The sequence below is a fragment of the Manacus vitellinus genome, unplaced genomic scaffold (assembly GCF_001715985.3).
Source record: "Manacus vitellinus isolate BGI_N305 unplaced genomic scaffold, ASM171598v3 scaffold_9_pilon, whole genome shotgun sequence".
Classification (NCBI taxonomy): Eukaryota; Metazoa; Chordata; class Aves; order Passeriformes; family Pipridae; genus Manacus; species Manacus vitellinus.
In genome coordinates this window covers 20,125,838-20,146,135 of record NW_021940917.1, presented here as the reverse complement: position 1 = coordinate 20,146,135, position 20,298 = coordinate 20,125,838, and positions in this window count along the sequence as shown.

Genomic DNA, 20,298 nt, shown 5'->3' with positions numbered 1-20,298 from the left:
CGTCATCAGCATAAAGCAGCTCCTGGACAAGATGGTTTAAGGTCTTGGTGTGGGCCTTCAGTCACCTTAGGTTGAAAAGGCTTCCATCAGTACAGTATTGGATGTAGATAACCTCCTGATCATCGAGGTCTGCTGTGGCCCTTTGGAGCATCCTCCTGAAAAAGATTGTGAATCGGGTAGGAGCGAGAACGCTGCCTTGTTTCACACCATTGGTTATTAGAAAGGGCTCAGAAAGTGCATTGCCATATCTGACTTGGCCATGCTGATCCTCATGGAGTGAGATGATCATTTTAAGGAACTTGGGAGGACAACCTAAATGTTCCAAAATCTAACTAAGAATCACACTTGCTAACTCCCATCTGGTGGGATGGGGGAGAGAATCAGAAGAGCAATAGTGGGAAAACTCATGGTTTCAGTTAAAGTTTAGTAGGTAAAGCAAAAGCCACACACACAAGAAAAGCAAAACAAGAAATTAATTCACTTCTTCCCATGGGCAGGCAGGTGCTCAGCCATCCCCAGGAAGGCAGGGCTCCACCACACTTAACAGTGACTTGGGAAGATAAACACCACCACTCTGAACACGCCACCCCCACGCACCCCACACACCCCCTCTCCCTTCTTCTTCCTCCAGCTTTTTATACTGCTTATAACACCATGGGTTAGGGAATATCTCTGTGGTCAGCTGGGGTCAGCTGTTCCAGCTGTGTCGGCTCCTAATCCTTGTGTACCCCTAGAAAACTTGCTGATGGGGTGCTGTGAGTAACAGCAAAAAATTTTGACTCTGTGCAAAGTTTCAGACATTGGTGAAAACATCCTTGCATGTGAATGTTGTTTCCAGTACAAATCCAAAACACAGCCCCCCACTAGCTACTATTGAGAAAATTAAGCCTATCACAGGCAAAACCAGCACAGATACACTTTCAATTTAGTTTTTCAATGCATTCAAAAGAATGCTTTTTCTTCTTGTTGAAGTGCACATCAAAAGAAATTTATATTCTTTATCTTCTCTGGTGCTTGATAAGATTATGAACCTCACATTTTAACTATCCAAAAAGTGACAAATGGATGTTATCTGTAACTGAACTGTTGTTCCTGAGATTGCAACATTATTCAACAGAAGATTCAAATAAAGGTTTTCCTAAAACACAGAGGAAATTTTTTCAGCATTTTCTTTTATCTTATAAAATAGAAATTCAAAAAGAAGACTGTACCAGAGACTACAGAAAGGAAAAAGACAGGCCCACTTAGCAGTCAAACTTTGCCAGACCTTGAGAATTCCTAAAAGAGCTCGGGACACATCCTTCCCCTGGTGCATTGCTGCACCAACAGCAAGGACCTCACAAAGGCAACGTGGTTGCTACAGCAAGTAAACTAGCAGTCTTTATTCTAACAGCTAAAGGTAAGGAAAGGTAGCAGTATATTTAGTAACACAGACACCTCTCTTCACTAGGTTGCTTTACAACGTTCTGCCTGGCGAATATCAAGGGGAATTAACTTCAGAGGGACACCTTCTGTCTTTACAGAGACCTTATTTCTCCTGACAGTCACCTGTAAGCTTTCCAATCAGTTTTGCTGCTTTAAACTCAGAGTAGCCAAAAACCTCTGCCAGGAACTTCAGCTTGTCTGACAACCATCAAACTGTGCTTTGTTACCTGCCTGCAGTGATTTCTGTCTCATGCTCAGATTTGCAGTTCAGTGTTCCTTTTTTGACCTTTTTTCCTTGCCTTGAAATTTGCATGTTCAGAGCCCGTGTTCATGTCTTGTTCTAGCTCCCTATGGAAATAAATGCAAAACATTTTTCCTTGGTTTTGCAAACATTTCTGTGGGTCACAACTGGAGCATGTGTTGTCAGTGTGTCTGCTTCCCTTCGTGCTGTGTGCAACCTCAGATTTAACTGGCCTTCATCGTTACTATCAAGAATCCCTAATGTGATTAGGAGGTTACTAAGATTTCCTACCCTGCTGTATTCAGAAAAACAGTTAAGACTTCCCTTGTTCTTATACTACCTTCATTTGTGAATTTACTGTTCTTCTGGTTGAAGAACTGCTTACCTCCACATAGTTTAGTTGACATTTTGTGGTTTTTTCACCCTTTTTTTCTTCATCACCCTTCCTGTATAAATTATGCCTAACATATTGGTGTTTCATGTGAGATGGATTTCTTGATCAGCAGCTTTATTCTTGTGCCACTGCTCAGCTCTGCAAAAGCACTCACTGAGTGTCTGTCCTGTTTTTCATATTCTCCAGCCTCCTTCTGCTCATGGTCCTTAGAGCTTTCTTTGAATAATTTTGTTTTCTTTCTTTCTTTTTCTTCATTTTTCCTTCTCCTGGAGCAGAGTCCAGTTAAGGCTGGTACTGTGGTGAGTTACAGCTTCTAAGTCAAGATGCCAGAGGCATACAGAAGCAAGTATATTACAAAAACAAAACTGCTTTCTACAAAATTTCTCAAATTTTACAAAAATAAATTAGTACTATTTCCATATGTACCAGTTGCCATAAAATTTACTTCTAATTAATCATCCAGCATTTAGGGAAAGGGAGACTTAACTGCAAAACATTGATGGAAGTAAAAAAACAGACTTGTAAAAGTTTCTCTGCTAGTATGTTAGTTATTACCCATAATGCTGAGTGCTAATCCAGTAATAATCCTTCACACAGTGTTTTTTCTCTGAGGAGCTCAAAGTATTTTTAAAGCTCCAGCAAAATCAAAGAACCACACTATGGAATAAGTTAATACCATTTTTTCCTTATTAGAGATGACTTTTACTTCCAAAACTATAGCAAACAATTCTGAGAAAAACTTTTTCCCCTAATACCTTTAAAAAAATAACAAATTCAGTTTCTGGGGGCTTCATTGAACTTATTTTCACTCTTATTTCCACTAGAGGTGTCCTGAGATAAATATTCCTCTTAAGTTCTGTGTCACTATCCAATTCAAACAATCCTTGGATGGACACTTAGGTAAATGTTCCCATTCTCTGGAAGTTATAGTGATTCTCTGCATCAAGTAAATTCCTGTATGACTAGAGTAAAAAAGAAATCAAGTCCTTAATTGGAAAAAAATAGAGTCAAAACCTTCATTTATATAACTTATTTTGCATGGTTGTTAATCAATTTAACATTTTATCTACAAATTTCAGATTCTTAAATACAAGCACAAGTTTACTCAACATGTTGAAGCACAGATAGATATTTTTACTGTAAACCCAAGCAGCTTGTCATAACACAGTTGTCTTATCTGATCAAAATATACCATTTATATACAAATTTATCCACTGGTTTTATGGCATAAAGTTAACTGAGAAGTAGCTGGGTAAAGGTACTTCCAGCAGTGGTAGATTGTGACCAACTCATTGACCATCTACTCAAAATGGACCCCTGACTCAAACAAAGAGAACTAACTCAGCATGAAAAGTGCACGTGGACTAATTTAGCATGAGAAGTGAGAGTCAATACCAGCAAATAGGGGCTTGCATAAGAATTCATAAGAAAGGTATGTAATCTGTAACCAATGGCCCTGTAATTCTAGATAAATTGAAAAGATATTGTAAGTAATGACAATGTAATGCAATGCAATGTAATTGGCCTCCTTATAAATTAGTTGATGGTAAAAAATGGTCAGAAAATGGTTCTTTAAAATATAATATGATTTTTCAATTGATGTTATTCTGTAGCAGGCAAAAAAAATGGGGTGAAGTCCCTTATGTATATTTGGGTTTAGCTTTAAGAAATAATTGCGATGTAAGAAAAAGCGTGGTTTAGTAGATTCAAAGTATCAAAATATCACGAATCAAAGTATCATTCTTTGATTAATGAAAAAGGATAAAAGATAAGGGTGAAGATTCTTGTTGTGTGGGATGGAAAGATACAAAAGACAAAACAATTTTCCTGCAAGCTCTGTTTCTAGTCGGGCCAGAGGAAAAGATAAGTCAGTATTACAGGCACCCTTAAGTCATGCTATTGGACCTGATGGGCAAGCAGTGTGTGTGCATGTGCTGTTCATCACTTCAGACTTGCTGAATTGGAAGCAGCAAGAAGAATTGTATCTTTGTAATCTTGATGGAATGTATAGCATTATTAAAACCACGGTGTTAATTCACAGCCAAACTAGGGGTACACCCGGGCTCTCCTGCAATATTTGTTGACCCATGAGAAATAGAGGGTACTTCTAGAAAAGTCTTGGAAAGGAGTATTTAGGAAAATAGAAGGGTTAGATCAAAGGTTCAGGGCTTTCCAAATCCTGATTAATTTCTCCCTAAAAATGACTCAAAGTGGGACCCCAGATCAGAGTATGGGGATATTTTCATTTAGATTATATCAGAAATGGATTTTGTTTAAAACCCAGAGGAGAGTGAAAAAGCCTTGCCAAAAGAAGTCTCTGTGAGCTTTTTATGACAGATTGTGTAAGTGGCTTGCAAATGGATTGATTTAGATCCAGAAAGTGAAGAAAGCAGGATGCTGTTTAACATGTTTTCTATTGAGCAGTCTGCACTAGATATTAGAAAGAAACTCCAAAAGATAGGAGGAGCAGACCCGATGGTTATTTCACAGTTGATGTCCATTACATATAAAGTACATAACAACAGGGAAGAAGTACAAGAGAAGCAGAAAGAGCTGCCCTGAGTTGCAGAATCTGTTGTTGGCCACCCTGCTGGATGTGCAAGGATCAAGAGACAGAGGATGAAGTGGATTTCAGGGATGATGTTGGGGGTGAGAGCATGGCTTAACACCCCTCCAAAATTATCAGTGTTCCTACGGTAGACAAGAAGGACATTGAAAAAAAGAGTGCCTCCAGTTTGCAAGTGAATAAAAGATAAGAATCAAAAGAGACAGAAATTATGCAGAAATTAGGTCAGATTGAAGGGGAGAGAAGGCATCTCATTTCCCTGGCTTGATGTTCTGGTTCCAATTAAGCTGAGGAATGAAACAATAGATTTTCTGGTGGGTGCTGGAGCAACTAATTTTGTAGTTACTAACTGTAAGGGAACTTTAAGTCAAACAAAAGTAAATGTTGTTGATGTGATGGGGGAGGAAATCCCTCAGACCATTTTTACAACCAGTGGAAATTACAATTGGAAACACAAAATTAACACATCAGTTTCTCTATGTACCAGGGTGTCTTTTACCATTGCTCAGACAAAATTTGCTAGACAAGTTAAATGCACAATTAACTTTTTCTGAGGACTCTGTCCACTTTCATGTTCCTGCAGAAAACACACTGAAAGTGCAGATCTGCCCACTTAGTGAGGAAAAACCTGCTGAAGAGAAAATCTCCTGTGAAGTTTTACATGCAGTTATGCAACTGGGTGTCCTGGATCTACTATCAGGGCTTGTAGAGCTTTCACTGACCCAGGTTGGTCAAATAATTGCAGGCAAGTTACTTAATAACAGCTTTTAATAATTCTTCTGGACCTTTCACAGGTCCAGAACAGTAGGCTCCCCTCAGTCTCAGGGTCTATTCCTCCTGCCCAGTATGCAGCTTTAGCTGGTTTTGATCTATTAACCCCCAGTCCAGAAATAAATACTCCTGGACCCCAGTACTTGTCACATCCCTCATGGGATGGCAGGATTCTATCCTCACCATCAGGCTTACTCAGCAGCTCTATTCTGCTTCAGGTTCCCCCTGCTTCCTGCTATATTTTTCTTGGAGTTTTGCAAGGGATGGATTTCCAACGCATTTGATTTACGCTGCCACCCGTAATTGTGGTGGTCTCAGTTTCAGTTATAGGTCTGAGGAGTTTCTTTTCCTCCTGTTCTGAGTCTTCCTCTGTTTTCTCAGAGTTATTCCAAATGTCTCATTCTTTGGGAGAGAATATCAATTTTTCAGTTCAGAATTCTGAAGGTTCGGAGTGTGCTATCATAACTTCTGTTTTTTTTTCTGACTTCCTTGTTCTGTCTTTCATTTGACTATTTCCTTCTACACTCACATATTTTTTGATTTCTATCTTGGCCTTTTCCTTTGTTAAGTCTCTGGCACTTTTCTGAACAGCAGTTGGATGTGCTGCAAGCACTTTACATATCACATCCACTCCTTTTCTGTCTTTCACTGTGGTTGACTGCAGTTAGATTTATTGTTAATACAGTACCTAAATATTGTCAATTTATGATACAAGCAGGTCTAAAGGGTTATAATATAAGAAGGTTTGTCTAGAAACATACAGGTTTGCATCCTTTGGCCTTATAAAATGCCCAATTACAAACAAACAAAGCAACTATGTAGCTACTTTATCATTTTATCTCCATATGTGACCAGATCTTCGTGCTTTTACTCACCTGTCCGAAAGTGAGTGCTCCTCATCTTCAGGCTGGACATACCCTGCCAAGGAGGGGATCCACCCAGAAGTGGCCTGCAACATTGGGAGACCAGTTTACCCAACTGGCCTGGTTGGTACAGTCTCCAGCAGAATTTTGTACCACTTTACAGGACAATGTGCACCAAAGCCAACTGCAACCATCTCAGCTCCCCCATCTCCAGAATGCATCAATTATGTGAGCATTCTGACAGTTCCTCTTGCAATTCTCACCTGGTGTTCTTGGAACAATTCATGCTGCCCATCAGGGATAATGGAAAGGGAGAGAGGGGTTGTGGGGGAGAGGAGGGGAGGGCTCACCCAAAGATCCAAGTATCTCTTATCACAGTCACAATGTGTTTTGTCTTTCCAAGTCACTAACATGCATGGTGGAGTCCTACTTCCCTGGAGATGCCTGAACACCTGCCTGCCCATAAGAAGTGGTAAATGAATTCCTTATTTTGCTTTGCTTGTCTGCACAGCTTTTGCTTGCCTATTACACAGTCTTTGTCTCAATCCATAAGTTCTGTCACTTTTACTCTTCTAGTTTTCCACCCCAGGGAGGGGATGAGCTGCTTTTTGGTGTTAAGTGCCAGTTTAAACCATGAGGTTGTCAAAGTCTCAGTCTGCCCCACTTGTGTCTCATCCCTCATTGCTCACAATTTTACTGCCTAAAGGACCAAGTCAAATGTGGCCCGAGATGCTGTATGTTGAAAAACTGGATGCACAAGGTGTGCATTTCCCAGTTCCATATTCTCCTGAGAAAGCTGGAAAAATATATATAAGAAATAATTAAATTCTTATTTTCAAGACTAGCCTTGAGAGAGATGTTCATCTTTTTCACAAAGATATCTGAGAATGGTTTTCATTCTTAAGAATGTCTTTCTGTTTCATAAGACAGCAATTTAGCATTTTTTAATGAATTAACCCAAGGAACTGCGTTTTGAGAAGTTCGGCACGTGCCCTCTACACTTTATATTGCCAGTTTCAAAGTAAAAAACCTAATTTTTCTGCAGACTACCTCATTAAATGGTTTTCAGACACTTACTGCTGTATGTCAATGACCTTTTTATCCTTCATACCCTTGAGATAAAGGCAAACAAAAACTTTCAAAGCATGTACCAACACTTGGAATGAATGAGTGACTTAGGGTAATTAGCAGGGACTGGGTGAGGAGGTTAGACTTTTTTTGTTACACTAGGAGACAGGCTTTCAAACATGAATTCTCAGAAGTGGGATATCAGTTTAATTCCTACTAATTTGCAGTAAATTACCAAAATTTGTTGAGAAATTAGATTCCACTGGAAAAAAATTAACATAAAAATTTCATTTAGCCTCACAGTTCTCTTGCATCAGCCTACAAAATATCTGCTTCTAGTTTAGCAATTTAAGTGTAACTGCAGATTTAATATTCAGAAAAAAATAGAATTTCCATCCTTTTCCCTTATTATTCTCTACAGTGCAGTCTTGTTTTCTTTACCTTGTGACTCTCTTTCTTTTGACAGTCTGAGATTAGCCTTTTAAATAACACATATTTCAGAAGCATAAATATTAAGACTGAACCTGCTGGAAATTTTAAGTGCAGGAAAATTGTGGCATAAGCTGAGTAGCATAAAACACTTGAACTACAACAGAGTTCACTTCTTTGTCATTTGTGACATTTCAATACAGAGGTGGTCTTTTAGGCAGTTCCTTTTCACGTTTTCATAGACCTGCTGCTCTTTTCCTCCCCACATGCATGTAGTAGTGGATATCAGAGAATATATGGCAGGTTAACATTAATGTCTGTTAGATGTTTGCAATGTACTCATACACATTCCCTTGCAATCAAAAAAATCACCAGCCAAATGACTATCCAATCAAATAATAACATTTGAGAAGCTTTTCAAAGCTGTGAACTTAGTTCAGCTTCCTGGGTCAGCTTTTTATTTTATAGGCAGCGGTTACATTTCAAACCCAGGCACACACGTGAGCTTTCACTCATTTCATTTAGACCCACCGAATGCTGGAGACCTGTGGGACCATGTCATTTAAGCTGGTTTTTAAATGTGTGATTTAGGCTTTTATATTTAAAAACAACCCACAGACAAAGAGATACAAAAGAAAGATAATGTTTTTCTGTGCACCTTTGGTTCCATACCCGTCTGCTATTACCAGAGAGTGCAGTAATGTGAGACTTCTTCCTCAAATGACTACAAGTGCCGGCTAGGAAGAAGACTGGATTGAAAGAGCTTCCTCTGGAGAGACAAGGAAAAGAAACTGAAGGTGACAGAGGATAAAGAAAAGACCTATACTTAATGTTTTTCATTCCAAAGTGGAAATAGGTCATCACATTTTTCTGTGGTGGTGCAAATTTGAGGCCTCATGTCATGCTACCAAAAGTAATATTATTCAGCATCACATAAGCAAGAATTTTACTATAACAGCAACCTGAAAACTCGTATTCATTTGTGAGTTTTCTGTTTGAGTTCCATTGTGTTAGGCACCAAGTAGCTAGAAAGGATGTTGCTGTTATACCTTGAAAAGCATGCACAGGCCTGCAGTGGGGGATTGAAAAGAAAAAACAACATCTTTTAGTTTAGGGCAACAACTTTCACTTTTTGGTTTAGTGATAACTTTCTTCTTTGTCTAAAACCACATACATAAAAGATATTTCTCCTACAAATCCTAGTACTTGTGAATACCTTATTAATCACTCTCACAAAATTTATACTTAATGACCCATTTCAAAAACTGATTGAGTTTGCAATGACACGACATTCTGTTTGGGGATTTTCATTTGTAGAGGCCTAGCCCTTTGTTAAGTATTCAGAATTAAAAGAGAAGAAAAGCAGCACCTTAATGATCGAGCTTGTGGTAGCAGCTGTTGTGTTAGTGGCTTGTAGAGTTAGTTTAGATAAAACAAATGCTTGAGCTTATTTTCAATAATTACTTAAGGATTTTTGGAATTTTTATTATACCAGTTAATTGAGTAAGTTGGCTAAATTGATGAATAACGATCTATGCAAACAGCATTTTACAGATGCAGTCCAGGATGTTTAGCAGATCATGAAATAAATAGAAAATAAACAGAAAGTCTAGAAGTCACTACCAGTACACTTGCAAGGTAAACATCCGAAATAAAGGAGAAAATTTAAAAATGGTTCAAAATGTAACAATGGGTAGAATTTTCAGAAGACATAGACTGAAGCTGATGTGTCACCTGGGCAGAAAAATGTCATTGTACCCTAAATAGTCAATGCAAGGTTACTCACAGAACTGAATCAGAGCCATAATAACCCTCTGTGTTATGAGAACAAGAAACAGAGATGATGGGTCTGAAGGTGATCAAAATCACCTTTGATCATAACTTAAATCAATGCAAGTATTGAGTACACAAAGACTACAAGAAAAATTATAATAATAATGGACTTATTAAAAGGCTATCTGGAAAAAAAATCTAATTGTGTTTTCTGAGTTTCTCAATTTTCTAAATACTTTTCAACTTAGAATGACTTTTGTCTTAAAAATATACTTTGATTTCAGAAGTATTATGTTATAGATATGAAAACTTAAGTAAAATAATTTCATTGTAACAAAAAAATAATCAATTTTCAGGGTATGGACCGTGAATATGAGGCAGGTGGGCCTTAGCAAAATTAAGGAAAACTTTCTGTCTGTAAAGATTCTTAAATTTACTTCATACATTTATATACGAGATAGTAACAAGACAGAATTGTCTACGATAAGGAAAAGGAGTCAAAGAATGCAGCAAAATTACCAGGGTAGGACACTGCTGAAAATTGTCAGTGATCACCCGAGCTGTTGTAATGTACAGAAAGGATCTCGAAAATAAGAAAGCTGTCCTCTCACCAAAAGTATTTATGAAATCTGAGATCTATTCTGTCACGATTGCTGCACCATAAGATCTGATACCCATCGTTACTTGTGCCGAAATAAAACCTTTGTCACCGGCACATCTTTTCTTTCATTTGAATAGCAGGTCTAAGAGGAAAACCAGAGTGTGCTGTGAACACCACGTGCTTTTTGAACTGTTAGTACAGCTTTCTAAGAGACCTTTCCATTCCTGTTGATGCTGCAAAAACACCCCAGAGAACAGAACACGTTGTCATCCTCTCTTGTGTCTCCCCACCCAACTCTAGCTCCCAGCACAGCCTAATACACACATGAGGACACACATCTCTTCAATTGTTTTGTATCCACTCAATCAATCATTTTATTGCCTTGCAGCAACATGTTCAGTTCAAACCTTTTTTTATTTTTATCATCACTGAGGAAAAGCTAACTGTCTAAACAAAAAAATGTGCATCACTCTCATATCATGTAGGTGCACAACCAAGTAGAGGCAATGGACACCTCAACAATATTATCAATCACTGGCGACAGAAGGGTATAACAGCACACTCCTTTGGTCATGAAAACAGAGGGAAAATGCTTAAAAGAAATATTTTTGTAGGTTGCTCAGACATACGTTGAAAGAAAAGTGCAAAAAAAGAGATTATTGCAAATCAACTTAACTATTGCAAAGCTCTTAACCCTTAATGGGAAGTATGAAAAAAATAGGAATAGGAGGTAATTCGTGACAGAGCAAACTGATTTTTCTGCACATGCATATCACTGAATACTTGGATCACACAATTTGACTTTTTTTTCCGTCTTTCTAACAGGAAATGACTGGCAAAAAGAAAGGCCAGAAATGCATTTCTGAAGGCATCTTATTAGTGTAGGTTCCCACCTAATTTCATGGGAAATTCAAATTTTCAAAGAACAGTGGAACTCTGGAACAGCACTTTCAATGTAACCAGAGTGAAAAAAACTCCTATAACATTGAAGACACAATCTGACCAATTTCCAAAAGGATGTCTAAGCCAGTGGCTTTGTGGCAGAAAAGGTATATATCATGGTAGGAAAATAACATGGTAGAGTCCATAGCCCGTGTCCTTTCCTTAGCAGGACAAAGATGCAGCATTTGACAAGCTCAAACTTGCTCAGAGTTCCACAGTTCATATGCAGCCCGAGATATTAATGGTTCCCTAATAGATTTTCTTTTTTTTTCAAAGCAGTTTCAGAGGAACTTTCCCCCCTAGTTATGTTCTTCCTTCTCTGATCTGATGTCCTAGATCTTGAATACTATATGGTCCATTATCCATTTAGGCCTGAACCTTGTATTAATTGGAAAGGAAGTTGCTTCTACCCAGAGTAAGAAAAAGAGCTTCTGCAGAGCTGTGAAAGCATTCTGCACATTTTTTTGCTACATAATACTCTTCTCAGGACAAATGATATTTTTTCTCTCCTCAAAAAAAGCCTCAGATATTTGCAGCAAGGCACATGAATCACCTTTAGATAAATACAGTTTTTTAATTACAGAACTAAATGTACAGTTTAAGCAACTTTACAAGAAGATGAAAACTATAATTTAAGGTTTAGTAAATTCTTAGTGTCAAAGTCATGCTAGATGTGAACAATTTGAGCTGCCTTTCAAGTATTGGTGACAGTGAGAGTAAATTAATATGTAAGTAACTCAATAAATCTTTAAAGTTTGTCTTCAAAATAGTTTGAAAGCACAGCTGAGAACAGGGCTCCACTGAAGAGCATAGCAATTAAATGTAGAAAATGGAGTGGTTCAAAGAAGAGAAGATGGTAAAGAAGCTTTTCAGGGTGATCCTTCCTTCTTTTCCCTCTCAAGAACCTCATTTACCAACAGCAGACCATCTCCTGTTTGCTGTTTTTGTTCAAAGAGGCAAAGAAAGAAGCTAAAGAAGTCGAAGCTCCACAGTGAGGGAGGAGGGAAAAAACCGTTTGGGATAACTGTGGTCTTAGGGGAAAATTATTATGATAGAGGAAAGAAGAGGAAACTTTTTGTGATGTGTAAAGCACAAATACAGGAGACGAAAGAGTGCACAGAGAAACAATAACATTAGAGAACCATATCTCCTGCTGGGATGAGGCTCTTCAGCTCTTAAGGATAGTGACTGTGGGTGATAAATGCAAATAAAGAATGTCCTCATCTGTGTAAAGAGCTCAACCTGAGTCGTACAGACACAGGAAGCGTTGGAGGCTGCTTACAATCAGTCTTGTGTGTCCCCGACAAATACAGCAATTGGGTGGAGAGAGCTGGCAAATGTGTGAGAAGTTTAGGTGATAAGAGACCTGTAAAGAACACCAGGTAGGAGCTTATATCCCCTAAAAGACTCGTATGTACTTGTGACTGCAGTCCTGGGAAAAGGATCACACATCTTCCCCAACTTTGTTGATGAAATCTGGTCATGGGGTACAGACCTCACTCTTCCCTCTGCTCAGAGAGTCAGCATCATGCTGCTCACTGACTTTCCAGATCCTGTGAAAGTTAGAGATTTGTGTGAGACAACAAGCAGAGAGGGTCCATGAGTATCATAGAATATCCTGAGTTGGAAGGGACTCACAAGGATCATCAAAGTCCAGCTCCTGGTCCTGAACAAGATAACCCCAAGAATCCCACCTTGTATCTGAGAGCCTTGTCCAAAAGCTTCTTGAACTCTGGGAGGCTTGAGGCCATGACCACTTCCCTGGGGAGTTTGTTCCAGTGCTCAACCACCTTTTGGGTAAAGAACCTTTTCCTCATATCCCTCCTAAACATCCCTTGACACAGCTTCATGCCCTTCCAACAGGTCCTGTCATAGGTCATGTCATGAGAAAGCTGTAGACTGTTATGAGATCTCCCTTCAGTCTCCTCCCTTCTTGTCCACATCCTCTTCTCTGGGTATGGTATGCCCCAATGGTCACACTGCAGGTGAATAAAAGTTGTTCTGATTTGGTGAACAAAACATTCTGTATGCAGCAGCATTGTCCCAGCTGGCTCCAGGACAAACAGACAAAAAGTATAATTTTTTCCTCCCTCCCATCTTTCCACAAAATAATATAATGCAACATCAGTGGGAGATTGCTGGTGAAAATGGTGGCTGACTTCATGGAAGAGATGATGACATTTAGAACTATTCTTTCTCATTTGCCATGAATTACCTTCTAGAAATTACTTTCTTTATTGTGTGATAGAGTCTATGGAAATAAAATTTCCAGATGACATGGCAGTTTTGAACCTAGATGTATATAACATGTATTGGAGTGAGAACAGGTTATTGTGAGTCTAACTGGATCCCCTGACTTATATATTTCATATATATTTTGCAGTTTTGGGGGGTTTAGCAGGGGGTTCTTCCATCCTCACCTTCCTCCTCTCAATATTAATCCCTTAGGATCCATTTGGTACTTAGGATGTCTTTTAAGGAATTTACCCAGTCTCGATGTAAAGGATTCAAATTATGAAATCCCATTGCATTCCTAATGAAAGCTATTCCTCAGTTAATGAACCTTTTTATTAAAAACTTTGCAGTCGATTTCTATTAAAAAAATCTATTTTTTTTTCTTTTCAAAGTAGATCCTGTTTTGTTTGGTTTGGGTTGGGTTTTTTTCTGTAAGATGAAAGTGGACTTTATATCAAAAAGCTCTTCTTCGTGTAGCTATGCAATGACCAAGATCAAATAACATTTTAACTTACTCTTTGGTAAGAAAAATCAATTGAAGTTTCTTGAGTCTCTCATTATATGGTATGTTTTCCCGACCTCAAATCATTATTGTAGCTTTGCTCTGAATCCTTTGTTTTGTTACCATCCTTTTTTAAGATTGTGCAATTGTGTGGTAAGGATCTCATTAATTCCATATTTATTACAACTTTACTCCTACTCAATATTACTTTTCCTATACTTTGGCATGATTGTTTCTGTTAACAAGTCAGAACTCAGCCAGAAATCTGAAGAGTGCAGAGAATATCTACTCTTTGCCCTATGTAACAAAAGTTTTCTGGTTTTTTGTAGTTACATTTTTTAGTCCTTTTTAACTAAGAAAATTGTAGTAAATATAGAAGTAGGAAAACAAGTAGAGGATGCCAAGTCTTCTTTGCCTTGCTACTTGTTAAAGCCCAATCTGACTGAAGTGAAAACATTATTTTTTTAACAAATAGGCGTTTCAATCTTCTCTTAAAAAATATACTAAAAATTTAAATCACATTCCCTTCACCCACCTTTATTCTTACCAAAGTGCAATACTCTCATCATAGCAGCCCTGCACTGATAACAAAATACTCTGAGCAATTTGATGCCTTAGAATTTTTTTTATTTTTAGCTTTTTGTAGATTTTGATGTAGCTGGAGTTTTCTTCCACTTTAGACCATTACTTTCTCGAAGTTTGTGTGTCACGCTCCTGAAGCTTGGGTTTAACCTTCTTCTCAAGGCAACGGATTTTTAGCAAGAACATTCCGCTGGGACGTGCACCTGGAGCGGAATAGCAAGAGATATGGCTGACAAAACAAGATAGAAGGTTCAAGACCCTTGTGGGGGCTCCAGTGGGGGAGTTCTGAGGGTGGTACCAGGACAAATGGATATCACGGCCACAGCAGACCTCGAGGATCAGGACGGTGTCTACATCTGATACCGTACTGATGGAAGCCTTTTCAACCTAAGGCGACTGAAGGCCCATACCAAGACCTTAAACCATCTTGTCCAGGAGCTGCTCTATGCTGATGACGCCGCCCTTGTTGCCCACACAGAAGCAGCTCTGCAGCGTTTGACATCCTGCTTTGCTGAGCTGCTGAGCTCTTTGGGCTGGAAGTCAGCTTAAAGAAGACAGAAGTTCTCCATCAACCTGCACCTCAGCAAGTCCCCCATCATCCCCACATCACCATTGGCCAATCAGAGCTCAAATCAGTCCAGCAGTTTAATTCCCTAGGCAGCCTCATCTCCTCAGATGGTGAGATTGACGGGGAGACAGACAACAGGTTAGCAAAGGCATACAGAAAGCTTCATAAAAGAGTTTGGTGAAATAAACACCTGAAGAAAAGTACCAAGGTCAGTGTTTACAGAGCCATAGTGCTGTCTACTCTCTCATATGGATCTGAATCCTGGGTCATCTACAGCCACCACCTGCGACTCCTGGAACGCTTCCATCAACGCTGCCTCCGAACAATCCTAAACATCCACTGGTCAGATGATGTGACCAATCCATCTGTTCTAGAACAAGCAGCAGTCACAAGCATTGAGGCCATGTTGCTGAGAACACAGCTGTGCTGGGCAGGGCACGTCTCCAGGATGAAGGACCAACCACCCCCTCCCTAAGATCCTGCTTTATGGTGAACTTGCCACCGGCTGCTGCAAGAGAGGAGCCCCAAAGAGGAGATACAAGGACTGCCTGAAACAACATCTCAGCCTTGGCCATATTGATCACCAGAACTGGTCTGCTCTGGCCTCCAATCAGGAGCTCTGGAGACACCCCATCTCTAACGCTGCTGATGCCTTTGAGAACGCAGCAGGATCACCCTTGAGGAGAAAAGACAACGCAGAAAGAATCGTGTCTTGCAGAATTTCCCACCTAAGGAGTCTTTCTGCTGTGCCTTTTGCAACCGGACGTGTCTGTCTCATATTGGCCTTTTCAGCCACCAGCGTGTTTGTAACAAACGTGGGCAGAGCCCTCCCCAAATCTTTGTTCACGGAGCCTGGCCATGATGATGATCAGGGCAAAAGAGGTCTTAGGGTTGGTGTCTCCATTAGGTGTTATAATTAGTAAAAGATACAAAAGTCTAAGAATTCTGTTTGTGCTCCATGGCCAGAAGGCCTTCACTAAAAGAGTGAAGCTCTCCAACTTATCTAATATTGCCTGGACAGTCTTTGTTTTTTTTCCCAATCTTTAGGCAATGAATTAAAGGCCACTATTTTTCAAAGCCAAATTCCAGGTTTTTGTGTCATTGCGGGGAAATGAATGAAATGTCATTAGTAAAATATGGTAGAGGAGCACAGTGACCAAAACAAAGTGCTTCCCTTGAGCAACAGTTCATACCCTGGTAAGAAACATTTAACTGCTTTTTGTACAAAGAGAACCGAACTGGGATTTTTTGCTTTATTTCAAGAATGTCAAAAAGATTAAAAACTTGATTTGACCTGAGACCTTGAGCAAAAAAAGAGTCTCATTTATTCTTTTTTTTTTCCTGCTGTTTCTTTGCTCTTACATTCTGCCTTTGGGCACTGAGCAAAAATAAAAGAGATTTGTCCACCTGGGTGTCAGTGCTGGCACATGGATGACAAGACTAAGAAAGCAATGACCAGAGAGTACACAAGAGTGTCTGGTTTGTTTCTTCTTTTAAAGCCCCACATGGCTTTCACCATGGAATATAGGACAAGATATCCTGGTATAATTCATAGGAGGATATATACAATGGGTCTTAAAGTTTAGTTGTTTGCTATTTTAGTTCTTGAGAAACAGAACACTTTTTACTTACTATTCTGGCTGAAACTCTTTTTTATGACCTGAGCTATTGCTTAGAAGGAACCCAAGTATGAAAAAGCTTTCTACTGCTGATAGGTAAACATTAATTACACAAGATTGTATACAGCTAATCAGTGTAGTCTTACTCCAGAATAAGCTTCAGATTTTTCACATAGATATTCAGCCCTTTCAGCTAATTAAAAGGCAAAAATATTCAGACTGCTGAGAGAGATAACCTGCAAAAATATCCTTTGTGTTTCAGAAAAGGACATGGATAGCTTGACGGAGAGGAGCAAAAATATCATTTTCCAGCTACGTGAAGATCTACCTACACCCAAGCAAAGTATTTACCCTTTGGATTATATCTGTGGTTAGTAGCATTTCAGTGGGGAAATGCTAAGTCCTTCACAGACCTTGGCTATTTCACAATGTGTCCAACTCCAACTATCATGAAATCCCAGTGTAATTTCCAATTTCCCATGGAAATTCTTTAAAACGTGGCAGAGATTTATGTAGATAAATACACACATGCATCTTTATAAATCTAAAGAAGAATTTATTGTCTGGCTCTTATTATAACTATTGTATACATTTCTAGCACTTTCTAATTAGTGACAAAGAATAAATAAAATAATAACAAAGATATATAAATATGCATATCCACAATATATAATAGGTAATACTAGAAATTATAAAACTATGAGTAATAACAGGACAATAATAAAACAAGAAAAAATAAAATTTTTAATTCCTAACTGAAGTCCTAACTTTTTAAAGTATTTTATTATTTTGCAGTGTATAACAGAATACATAAGAATTCATCATTGCTTGTATATTTTTTTTGAGTCATTCTAAAGGAATGCAAAGAAATGGGTGAAAATAACTATTTAATTAGTCTAACATTGACTCTTTATTTCAGCCTCTTTGGTGATGGAAAGCCCACCCCTGAAAGAAGGCCACTGAAACAAGGATGTATTACCCTATGGCTGTATCATACTAAATAACAGTTTTCTGTTGCATTCAGAATCATGCAAAGCTCACAGTAAAATATTCATTTGACACTCAGAATTGTTAATATTTGACACATTCAAGACCTGGCATTCAATAGATCCTCCAATTATTTTTAGGCAAAACTGAAGAACATATGTCTCCTTGTGCTGAGGAATTGCTCACCTACTTTGAGTATTCTAAGAATAATATTTAACTCCATATGCGAAGAGGAGAGACAATAGACATATTTAGCACAAAAACACTTTGTTACCCAAAAGATCTTAAAAGGCAGAAGAACTGTGTTGTGCTGTAAGAGGGGAAAGCTGAGAGACAGCAGCAGTTTTATCCTCTTATCATTGCATCTTGTGGGGGAAGGTAAGGCGAGGTAAAGACAGAAAACACTTCATGAGTAATTCAGTGTGTTTTTTTATCAACAGTGCATCTATGAATGAATCACAGATTTTAAAATTCACTGTGGAAAGCGACGTACAATGCTTACTTCAGTTGTCTGAATAAAACTGAGGGTTGCATTTCGTGGAGTTCTTCCAAAGTAGTTTATGCTCAGAATGGCTACCCTTCTTGGATATCAACTGAGTTTGGACAAACCTTTTAATATTTCAAGGTATTAAAAAAAAGCCGTGCAGTCCTGTAAATGAGTAGGAAAAAAGTCTTCTAATAGCCCACTATTAAGGTTCAGCTGCTTAATTGACTTGAGTGATCTTAATTACAAGAATTGATACGATAAAAGAACGAACACACAGAAAAATAACTCTGAAATACATGGAAGGCAACATGGAGTTCGTAGAAGACTAAGAAATCACCATGGATGAAGCAGAATGCTAGAAAATACAAGGATATTAGAGGTAATGTGGAACTTGTCTGATGGTAAGGTAAAAAAAAAAATAAAAAAAATGGGTTCTATTTTAGTTTATATGAACAAACATTAAACCATCATGAAGTGCATATGTAAAAGAGGATCCATAAAGAAAATTGCAACAGATTATATACATTTTTTAAAGTAAATAATCTTAAAAAACAGCACAAAATTGTTCACAAACTATTTAGCTAAAACAAAGGGATTTCTGCCATTTATTTTTACTATGTACAACCATTAGGAAACCTTGATTTGAGGGAAGAACAGAATACAAATTCAAGATCCATTTGCAATTCTTATTGCTTGCCTCATCAGACAATACATTAAATTCACAGTTACACCCATAATAACTAAAATTAAAGCATAATCAAATGAAATAAAATTATCATAATTTCATTACCTCAGAGAATTCTGTGGAAGGCATTCCCTGATGCTTTAAACATTTAATCCTGTCTGTAGTTACAACCAAGGCTGTAGTCTCACACATTTCCATGCAGCTCTTGTTTTTATTAGATCATTTGGGAAGCCTGTGAAGGATGGTGAACTGCCACCATCACATGAATGTTTCCTTTGGTGTCATCATATTGTTAATGGAGACCTTGTTACAGAAATCCAGCACAGACTGGAAAAGAAGGCTCAGATACAAAAATAACCCCACACAGAAATGCATATTATATATAGCTATATATGTTATACAGGTTAGCATGACTGAATGGTCAGAGAAGTGGATTTGGTGCATTACAAGGAATATTTGAATACCATACAGGAGGAGTAATGATAGTCTTTAAAGCAATCTTTGAGGAAATACAGGTTTTACCCAGATCAAAGATTACACTCAGGAAGTTTAGGGGGGGAAATACAATGAAGCCTTTGAAAGGCCACAGTAACTTTAAGCAGTGTAGGAATCAAGTTGATACCGCAAGGTAGCTCCAAGTAAAATTGTTGTTTCTACTTCAAAATAATATAATCTAAAATTCAAAAAAATCCATACACAGCTAAAAGAAAACCCACCAAAAAAACACAAAAAACCCAAATAAATAAACAAAAAAACCCCAACCAACCAAACAAAAAACCCAAATAGCAGCAACATACATTTGAGAACTTTTGAGACAGACAAATGTGTCCTGTAGATTTCACTATTTTAAAACGAAAAAAACCCCAACACTTTCAACAAGAGATGCTGTCTTGTCTCTCAGTTATCCTTAGAAGTTACAAAAAATGGTTCTAGGCTTTAATATCTCATGGTCTCTGACATCCTATCTCTGTACCTTCTACCATCTTCTAAATCTCGTCTACATCTTAAAAAAGATGTCTGTCTCCACAAAACACCAATGCTGGAACAGGAGAGACTGACACAGCAGAGACATTACAAGGAGCTGTGTGAACACAGAAAGGGAAAAGAGGACTGCAGGGTGACTTAGAATATAAAATAAAATGTGTATCTTTTTATGCAATATTAGAAAGTAAAGATTAATTAGCATTTGGCAGGCTCAGTCAGATTCCAGGAGCAATTCTAGAAAAATTCAGTATGCATCTTTGGTTATAGTCATTCATATGCTGAATTAAGCACTCTGCTAAATAACATTCTTGCAACTCCAGGAGCGCTTGGAATGAATAACCCCCTCAAATCTAGTGGTTTCTCAAATGAGGCTGTGCACTACAATAATACATGTTTCTTTTAGTTTGGACCAAAACATCTGTGTATTTTCAATTATTACAGTTATCCAAACAGAAATTCTCACAGTAATTGTCGATGAAAATATTTTTTTAAAATATATTTTAAATTTTACCTAGATAGATAGCAAGAAAGAAAGAAAGAAAGAAAGAAAGAAAGAAAGAAAGAAAGAAAGAAAGA